The following is a 10,336-nucleotide window of genomic DNA, read 5'->3' on the forward strand; positions in this document are numbered from 1 at the left end:
GGAGGAGACAGCAGCTGCAGGTGGAAGGGGAAAAGTGAGGAACCCTGCTCCATGAATTTGCACCATTTGTTCCTTGGCTTTGTTCCTTGTCCCTGTGGCATAGCCTGTGTACTGTCAGCTATGGGTTTTGCCCCATGTCACAACCCAGGCTAAATGTGGACTTTTGTCCCCTGACAAAAGCTTAAGCTATTAATGGAGTTTGACCTTTATGAGTGCAGAACCATCCAATGATTTCTAATTTGGATGCCTGAAATTAAGCACCAACACCCACCCTTCAAGACTGGAGTAGGAGCCTCACTAGGGGCTACTGAGAAATAGCTGAAAGTGCAGGGAAGCAACAGGTGAGAAGCCCCTGTAGGATGATCATGAAGGAAGATTGTAGTTGGATTTATCGGCAAGGAGCTAGGCATGGATCATCAGAATTTTAAACTGCATAAGAATATTTTTGTTTGTAATTTTTCATTCTTTTCCACATGTTTAAATGCTTCTTTCTCATTGAGGTGGGGGAGGTATTTAAAATGTTTTAATTGTGTTTGGGGGTGAGTAGCAACCTCCTTCAATTTCTCTCACTGGAAGAAGACAACCCCCTTCCCACCAAGTGGATGAAAAATCCATCATTTTAGGAGAAAAAAAAAAAAAAAAAAGAGAGAACTCTGGAGCCTTCCCCATTGCCGGTGAGCAGGATATGCATGTGTCCATGTCCTGCTTGCAGGTCGCCAATGGCCATTTTCATAGAGCCTTGCCACCATAAGTGAAATGTGTTGGCAAAAATGATGAGGTCCTGTGAAAAACACCTTAGCTGTGCATCCCTCCCCGCATGCTTTTTGTTATCTCCTAACAAGGAAAACAGCTTCAGGAGAGGTTTCAGCATATTCTTTCCACCCTGCTGACTCTGCCTCTGAGTTGCTCCCTTCCAGGGGCCAGCAGCTGTTGGCACAAATGCCATGGGCAGCTTAGGGCAAGTCCTGAGCAGCCATGGTGCAATGCCAAGAGCCACCGTGTTGCTGGGTCCATCCATGTGAGGTCCATCCAGCTCTGCTTGCAGGTGGGGCAGATGCACACTGGGATTAGACACATGTCTCTGTGGGAAGAGCAGGCCTCTGGGACACAAGTTACTTGATTCTTTGGTGCCCTTTTGTTGCTTTGTGTCCCCTTGTGCTTCTTCCAGAGATAGTCAAGTCTGAGAGGGACCGAAGGCAGATGGTGCCTCTGCTCCTCTATGCCATGGGTGGAGAAGCAGGATGGCAGTGTCCTCACAGGCACCATGAAGTCTGAGGCTACCTGGCTGAGGGAGTACGTGTCCACAGTGCACGTGGGTTTGCAGCCAACACATCTTCAAAAATAGCCAGTTGCTAGTAAACTGCCTCCCTAGTGTGAACCTTGGAGTTTTTGCTAGTCTCGGATTTATGCTCATGTGCATCCCCTCCCTCCCCTCCCTGCAACTGCAGCTATGTAGATTTCCTGGGGCCCTGTATTTCTAGATCACTTATCAGCACTGAGTCTAAGCATCTGTGCCCAAAATACAGTGAAAGTCGCCAGGGGAGACAGAACAGGCTATGGGTGAATTGCCTCTCTTCTGCACCGTGTGTAATCAGATCCCTAGCTTTGCGCTCTGTTGTGCTGCCCTAACCGTTTTGCTCTTTGGTTTGTGGATGCTCAGGGAGTGCTGTAGAGCGAGAGTTATTCTTTTCAAACACTTCACATCTATGCTCTGGCAGCTAGGCAATCCCCATGGGGCAAAGTCCTAACGTGCCCTAAGCCAGCAGCAGTATTTCTATCAGCCTCATTATGGCCCTGATTTCACTGCTGGCTTTGGGGAAAACAGGAGTGCTTTTAATGTGTGCTTTTCATAGTCAAAGTCAGGTAAACTACATTCCATGAGTGTGCCCAGAGGAATGATCAAAGGGAATGATGAGGCATGAGCAAACAGGATGATCCAAGGTAGAAAAAGCAGAAAAGCAGGAGATTTTTTGGGTAGTTTAATAGTCTGTTCATGTGGATAAAATTAAAAGGAGAAAATAGGACCAATAAAGCCAGGTCTAGCCTGCCTCTTAGGACACAAACCTTCCTTTCTTGCTTTTTATTCAGCTGTGTGCACGTTGTCTGGCTGTGGCAACAGGACTCAGCAGTGCCCTGAGCACTGTGGAGCTGTGTGTTATCTAAATGGACAGTCATGAGCTTGATGTTTCTGGGATGCCTGCACCTGGAGAAGTTTTTATTCCCCCTCATTTTACATCTCTTTTCTCTTCCTAGTGTTCCTGCGAAAACAGTTTGGGGAGGCCCCAGAGCTTGGAGTTATCAGCCCTTATCTCCTAAAACTACAGTAAGGCGCCTGGGTCTGTGATATCCTGATGATCTCCTCGCTCTCCATGTGCAGGAGGGCTATTTCCAGAGCCAGAGCTGTGCTGCATCACTGGGGAAGTCCATGGTTTTATCAGGGAGGGGGGGAACTGTGGATTCCCCTCATCACTCTGCCACTCTCTGGCCTTGCAACAGTCGATGACCAGCAAAGAGCAGCAAACCTGGGACCTCAGAAACAAGGCTAAGACCTGGCCAACTGGTGGCCTGGTTACAGCTGCTTTATGCAAGCAGATCAAGGCCTGGGGTGGGAAATTTGGAGGACCAAAGGATTGTCAGTGTGGTCCTAATACTGAAAAAAGAGTAAAAGGGCTAACCTAAGGATGAACAGACTATTTAATCTGATGCTGCTCCAGGGCATGATAATTTGTTTGTCCTTGAAGGTCTTGTCCCCTGTGTCCCACATGTGAGAGAAATCATGCTCCCACAGAGCAGAAGGTCGTCTGGTTGGTGAGCCTGGCAGGGTGCTGTCGGGAAGGGCAGCTCTGCCATGCACCGGAGAGGGTGACCTGGCAATGGGGCATTTCTGGAGCAAGTGGGAGGAAAGGACTCTGTGGAGATACCATGGATTTCTCCCCAAGCTTGAGGGATGGGAGAGCAGGAAGGGTCCTGTTTGACTCAGTGATGGGTGAGGGGAGGTGGCTGGAGACTGGGTGGTTCAGTACTGAAGTGCTGAAGAGAACTCTGAAAGGGTCACAGACTTCCCCCACCCCCCCCAACCTCCTGGAGCTGTGGTTGTGTCCTCTGAAGGTGCATAACATATTCCTTCCTGAACACCTGCTTGGTGCACCTTGCTCTTAATTTCCATCTGAAAAATGGGGCTAGTACCTCATGTTTCAAGTTGACTTTATTAATATTTATGGTTTAAAGAACATTTCTGCAAGGAGCCATTAAAGTACAAGTTTTCATTGCCATCTCTGCAATTTTATGTATTTCTGATATCAAAACATGTAGGTTGTTAGATGACAGGATGACCTTGCAGAGATACTGCATTGCTCAGTTAATGTCTTTCCTAGGACATGAGCACAGCAATTTGCTAGTACTGTTTGATTTGCTTATTCATGTATTCATGTCCCAGAGCTACTGCCTTTAAGATTTTGCTTCTGTATCTAACCCAGTAAATGCCCCACTGGTTTTCTGTGCGCGGAACATGATGGATCTGCAAAGGCATCCTGCAGTGATGTGGTCTCTCATACATTTATCCTTAGACAGCGCCAGGTCACACTCTGTAACTGTGTTTGCTCCCCCTTTCCCATGTGGGGCCATATACACATCCTGTCATACCCCTTGGCTCCCACAGGGACCCAGCACAGGCTCTGGCTGCTCAGAAACACTTGTGAGCTGGAGGCAGTTTCCCCCATGCAGGTGGTGTGCAGCCCCTGAGTGGCTTTTTCTCATCCCCTCTTGCCAACACTGGGCTCACGATCTCCATCCCCCTCCACTGCGATCTCAAGACTGCTTCAGGAGCCCTGGAAGGATTGAGCCAAAGCTTTTTAGGGTAAGCCCATTTCCAAGTGTGCTGTGCTGGGCTTGGAGCCAGAGCTGCTAGGAGATATTGCTGCTTTTGCATCTCCCCCCTCCTCAGCATCTCCAGGGTGCGAACGCTTAGATATGCACTCTCCAATGTTTTAAAGGTGAAAAGGTTATTCTTCCTTCACTACCTGGCTCTCACCTGTCATTTGAATGTCACAATAATTTAGCTGTGGCAAAGGTCAGAAGAGTCATTTTCGCTTTCTCTCCTGCATGCCAGGAGTTGAAGGTCAGGTCACATATAACGGGGGACAATATTTTTCCTTAGGTTTTCAGGAAAGACTGAGACTTGGTTTGTTGTCCTAAAATTGCAACAGCCAGGCACCCCCCAACGCATGAGCATGACTGTGTCTCTGTAGTGAAGTTTCCATAGGCTTATCACAGTAGTGCACAGGGAGGTGGGCGACTCTATTCCAGCGCCTCTGGGTTCAGCTGCCATGTAAATCACCAATGGCATTTTACAGGAGATGTTTGTCTGAGAGGCGATGTTTGTGCTTAGGGTCATGTCTATTTTTGTTACTACGCCATGTATTTTTAAATTGGGTTTGAACAGCATACAGTGCCCACAGCACAGCTCCTTTCAGCTCATCTGTCATGTCAGAAAATGGTTTTGAATGTCTGTCTGCTCATTTCAAGCTAAATATTTATTCTATAATTAGATTGTTTTGTTTCAAGTCCTTTTTTTTATTTACAAATGAGAAGTCAGTATTAGGCTGCATGAGCATGATGGGAATACACAGCTAGAGAGCAAAATGCTTCTGCAAAGCTGGTGTGTGTGTGTTCAGCCTTCACAAAAGAGCCCTCCTTTTTTCTTTTTCTTGGGTCTATCTTTGTAAAAATCTGTTCTGTTAGCTACTAAGCCAGGACACGCCACGGGTATTGCAGCTGCGTGTGTGGAGGTGAGGAAAAGGCCTTCAGCCCTCACCTGACAGAGCTCCTCACTGCTGCTTCCCCAGGCTTGTAGCTGCCAGGCCGGTGGCGAGGAGCGCACGGTGCTCGCAGCTGGGCCCTTGTTCTGCAGAGCATTTGCAGTGTCTGGCCCTGCAGAAACATCAACCCCTGGCCAGAGCAAGCTATTTGAATCAACACCCAAAGGGGGAAGAAAAGTCCCGCTCGCTGGGGATGTAACTCGCTGCCTGGGGTGTGATACGGCCCCTTGCCCTGCTGGCTGTGCCAGTAATCGGGTGCATCTTTGCAGCACAATGATCTGGTCCACAGCATGGCCTGTGTTTTCTACTCTGATATAAAAAATGATGGAGGTCTGGGGCAAATATGTTTGATGTCTTTCTGCTTCAAGATTACTTAAAACCTTGCAGTTCCAGAGATGGAGGGAGGCTGACAATGCATGCATATGTGAGCAAAAAGAGAAAGGAAGGAGCAAGTTTAATACTTCACTGAGGCACTTGAAAAGCATTTGCTGCTGTTGTAATTTCACTCCTGAGTAGAGATGGCTAAAAACAAGGCTTCTGGTTCACTTGTGATTTCATAGGAAAAAAAGAAGAAGAAAATGCTGGTGTCAATCTCACTTGGGCTGAAAATACTTCTTTTAGGTTTCCAGCAAGCCAGAACCCCCTGACCCTTTGACTGCTCCCTGAAATTTTTTTTGACTGCTCCCTGAAATGAGTTTTTTCCTGTTTTTGCTGCTAATAGCTGGACAAAGGCAACCCATTTCACGGAGCAGCTGCAAGTGGCTCCCTGGTCTGGCTGTGGGGCAGAGCTTGCTGCTGTGGGACTGCTGACCTCTCGGTTTGTGGTGATGAGCCCTGGAGCAGACTTGCCCCCCCTGCCCCGGGGTCTAGCATCAGCCAGAAGAGGAGGATCTCTGCCCAGATGTTTCCTGGGAATGTATTGCATCAGAGGTCTATTCTCTTTAATTTTGCTTTTAGATGAAAATGTTTCATAAGAAATCTTGCTCTCAGCTCTCTTCCCAAGATAAGTCTCCTTCTAAACCTTAATATGCTCCTAAACATGGAGCTTCAGGTCTTGCATGAGGGCAGTGCTGTGCTGGAGGCAACGAGTCTTGCTGAAGGACTCAGCATCACAGCAGCATCCCTGCCGCTCTGATTCCTCTCTGCTGTCACTGCACGCTGTTTGGAGAAGCCAGATCTTCCTGGTTGAGCTGGGGGCTCCGTCGCCCGTGCCCAAAAAGGAGTGTGGGAACTTGCCCCAGGGAAATGGGGCTCTCAGCAATGCATGCAAAGAGTTGTACTCCAGATTTCAAACATGTTGTCCGATGAAGAACAATCTGTGCAGACAGAGCAGGGGGATGGTTGTGTGTTAACGAGGGTCGGGAATGTATGAAAATTGTGGTTATGTGGATAATAAATGAGAGGAAATAATGGTAAGTCAGGAGAATAAATATTTAAATTTAATCCTAAAATATTACCTCAAAGGACACAATAGGCAGCTAAATTGCTAGGGAAAAGGGTCTCAAGTTTGAGGATTAAATGTCAAAGGAGGTTTTGGAAGCATCTGCAAATGAGAGCTTCCACATGAACCTGAATTCACTGCCAAGGGAAGTCTGCCCAGAGCACAACCCTTCTTTTTATTGTTTCTATCTTAATCTATATGAAGTAATTGTATATTATTAAAATATCACAGTCAATGTAAGATAACTTTGTATTAGCAGTAAATGCTTTTATTTTTCTTATCCTGAATAAGAAAGAAACATATTCACTGGCTGTTTTGTAAATAACTTTGCTTTCTCACTCCTGCTGAAGAGTGCCTTGGCCCTTTCTTTCTTCTTCATCTTCTCACCCCTGCTGGCTTTAGGTTATGTTATTTCCTGACAGCATATCTAAAACCAAGTTAAAATATGCTGCCTATGATAGTTAGCCATATTTGCTAAGCTGCTACATACACTGTTGTATCTGCTCAGGTTGCCGTATATGACCAGGTTGTGCTGTGTAAGATGCTCAGACCAACTTCAGGAGTTAGGATTAGGTGACAGTTCTTCACAGTGGGTATTTCTACATCTGCTGGATGGTGTTAAGATGCTCTAAAAGGCTGGCTAGGTGCATGTTCTCTCCTAGTCCTAGTGTTACAGTATGGAGCAGAGTAATTAATGATTTGATTTACAATAAAGCTGGCATCTCTCTCTCCTTCAATAGCTTTGCATTTCCTTCCCTCCCTCTCAACATGCAGTCTCACAAAGGTGTGGACATGCTGCATGGCAGGTGGCCCTGTGGGCATAGTGATACATAGCCACCTTTCTTTGGACACAGCTAGAGATGTCCTTCCCCCACTTGACTGATTCCCCAGTTGCGCAGTAGACTGTGCTCACCCCTGCAGTATATTGTTTGGCCAGTCATCAGGCTGGCGTTGTACTTAGGAGTTTGAATGCTTGTATGTCAGCACTCTTCCCGGGGCAGTTTTGTATGCAACAGCCAAGATGTTAATACCAGCAGCAGCAATGTGCTTCAGAGGATTGTCCACAGCTTTGTTCCTCAGGCTAGAAGTGCTCCTCCCTGGAGAGAGCCAGCGATACTATTTGGCATTGTCTTTCTGCTAGCGTATCTTCTGCTTTGTTTGTTTCCCATGAAGAGCTAATTTTCTCATATATGCTTGCAGGAACACTGGTAGCTTCTGCTGCTGCCACTACACTGAGGCCAGCTGGGCACAAGCAAGACTTGCACTAGCAGTTGCAGACTAATGGCATGGTCAACATGCTGGAAGCCATGTTTGTGGGTTTTGCAGTCATCCTGGCAATGTGTTTTTTATGGATCTCATTGGACCTGTCTGCTGTTTCTCTGTATTCATTTCTCTACCTTTGCTTTCAGGTTAGGAAAGTGCCCCAGAAATGCTGTAATAGCATCATTAGCAGTCTCTTCCCATACCTCAGAGCTGCTGACATGCCACAAATCACTTGCCAAACTCATCAAAACATATCCTGAAAGGTTTCGGACCTGCTGGCTTAGGGATGCCATTTGTGGAGCTGGTATGATGATCTTGCAGGGCAAATCCTGCTGTTGCTTATGCTGGGTCAGAACTAAAGAGCACTGCCTACCTGTCCCTTATTGCAGAGGCTCTAGTGTGAAGAAGGTCTTACTGAAACCCCAGTGAGAGAGAGATCAGTGAAGTAAAGGGAAGAGCTAGATCAATTCAGGTTGGCACTGAGGCCTGACTGTTCAGGGTGGAGGATTTACCCTTGGGATAGGTTGCATAGTTCAGTGTATATGGAGAGTGGCAAGAGAGAGGCACATACCTTGGACCTGCAGCTGGCATATGCTCAAATCTGTTGCACACTGTCAGTCTGTGAGCATGCACCGGTAGGTGCCCCCTTCCCGTGTGGACATGAGGATGTCTGAAAGGGGGGTAGGGAAGAAACCAGCTGCTACCAGAGCAGCTTATGGATTACTTGTTGCCCTGGTGCTGCTTGGATAATGCTGTTACTACTTTCTGTGTTGTTTATGGACCACGAGTGAACATGATTAAAAATTCCACCAACCCTAAACCATGCAGAGAGCTTCCAGGAATCAGCTCACTGCTAGTTTGTTTTTCTGGAAAATCATTTGTGGTGGAGGAAATTCCACAAGATCCATCTTATGACTTGGGGGTTGTTCCCCCCGCCCTTAAATGTGGCTGCATACACAAGCCTTGATCCATGAAGAAAAATTGAGAAAAACCCCATGCATTTTCACAGGCTTTTTCAGGAGGATGGGGAAGGAGAGGGAAGATTTCTTATCTGTAAGACTTAGACTTCCCAATATTTTGCCAAGAGAGATCTTTTCCCCTGCCTATGACCTGCAGATCCATTTCCTGGGTGAATGTTTCTATTGCTGTGATCTTGTTCCCATCAGGTTATCCTTTTGGACACTTTGGCACCTTTGAAACCCTTACTGTTCCCATCTCTGTCAGAAAAGTCGTGTCCTTTCTCTGTACTGCTCCTTTTAAGGGTGAACTTTTTTTTTACTTTGCTTTGCCTCACTCTTCTGAACAAATATGTTCACTGATAATGAAGCAAACACAAACACCTATTGCTTCCCTCCAGAAATGTAGAGGCACTCCCGAGGCTTACGCGCATACACAAAAACCTCTTTTGACCAAGAGACTCTTTGCGCCTCTTGGTTTCACCTCTCCCCATCCACCATGCCCTGAATCATTTCCATGTCATTGGAGTCTTCTGGAGTTTCCTCACAGTATGCTTGGTCCTGCAGAAGCCCAGGGGCACTCATCACTGGTAGCCATCAACTTTTTTTGAAAATGGATTAAAAAATCCCATGTCACAATAGAGACTATTTTATGCCTGTGGTGTCCAGGCTGAGCCCAGAGCCTAGCAGGAACAGCTGGCATTTCAGATGTGTGCTGAGGGAGCAATGTGAGAGGCTAACAGGGCTCTCCAAAGCAGCTGGATGTGTGGTAAGAGTACCACCTCCAAGTGACTGCTTTGGTGGGATATGGGGGGAGGTCAGAGACTCACTCTCCTGGGGGCAGGCAGGAGGGGACATGCTTCCAGTATGGCACAATGAAAGTGGGAGGAAAGATGAACAGAGCAGCACAGAGAGCACAGACATTGTTGTAATTACAGCATCTTTTCAATGACACCTTGTCTAGTGCCTGCATGTTGTGGTTTTTCAGCATACCCAAAGCAAAGAAGAAGATAACACCATTTGGCTAGAGAAAGAGGAGGAGAGAAATTAATGTGAAAAGGTGAATTGCCAGGAGAGGTAAGGTGAATCAGCAGCAGAAGGAAATAATTCTGCTGGGATAAGTCCAGCGAGAGGAATGGATCTCTTACAGTTGCTAGGCAGGGAAGTGCAGTTTTCACAAAATCACTGTTGAGACTGGCATCAACTCTCCCTCTTGTGGACATTCCCCTATATTTTGTGCAGTGCCTTGCAGCTGCTGATGCTGTTAACAGCCTTAAACCTCTGATGGTTTTATTGTAAACTGTAATAAGTTGGTTGGATGCGATGGCTCTTAATAACTCATGTATTAAACGTCTCTCTGAATTAGGCCAAGACATGAGGCTAATAGGCAAAGCCAGCCCCTGGAGTTCCCTGGCGTTAGGTTCATTGCTCAGCAGACAAGAAGGATGTTTCTATCAATAAAGCCAAACACCTGAAAGCAAGGCCAATATTCCTGAGTAGGAGGAAGATATCAACCCAGTGGCTTCCTACACACTCCTTGGACATCAGTCTGGCTGGACTTGACTTTTGTGCTCTCCTCTCAGGTTTCTCAAGTCAGTCTTAGAAAAATCCATTTCTCATTTTTCCACCTGAATTTCTATCCAACTCTCTTCCTGTCCCCAGAGACTGCCTCTTAGCTCAGGTTATGACCAGTGTGACTTTTGTAATACACATTTTTCTCACAAAATGTCTGCTTGCTTTTTCTGGTCTATCTGCAGTCTCATTTCTTCGAACCATTTGGCTTTTTGTCCTAGCATTGCTCCTTGCCTGTTTTTTTCTTTCTTTCTTTTTCCTTTCCTTCTTTTTTTTTTTTTTTTTTT

This window comes from Dromaius novaehollandiae, chromosome 1 (genome assembly GCF_036370855.1).
Source record: "Dromaius novaehollandiae isolate bDroNov1 chromosome 1, bDroNov1.hap1, whole genome shotgun sequence".
Taxonomy (NCBI): domain Eukaryota; kingdom Metazoa; phylum Chordata; class Aves; order Casuariiformes; family Dromaiidae; genus Dromaius; species Dromaius novaehollandiae.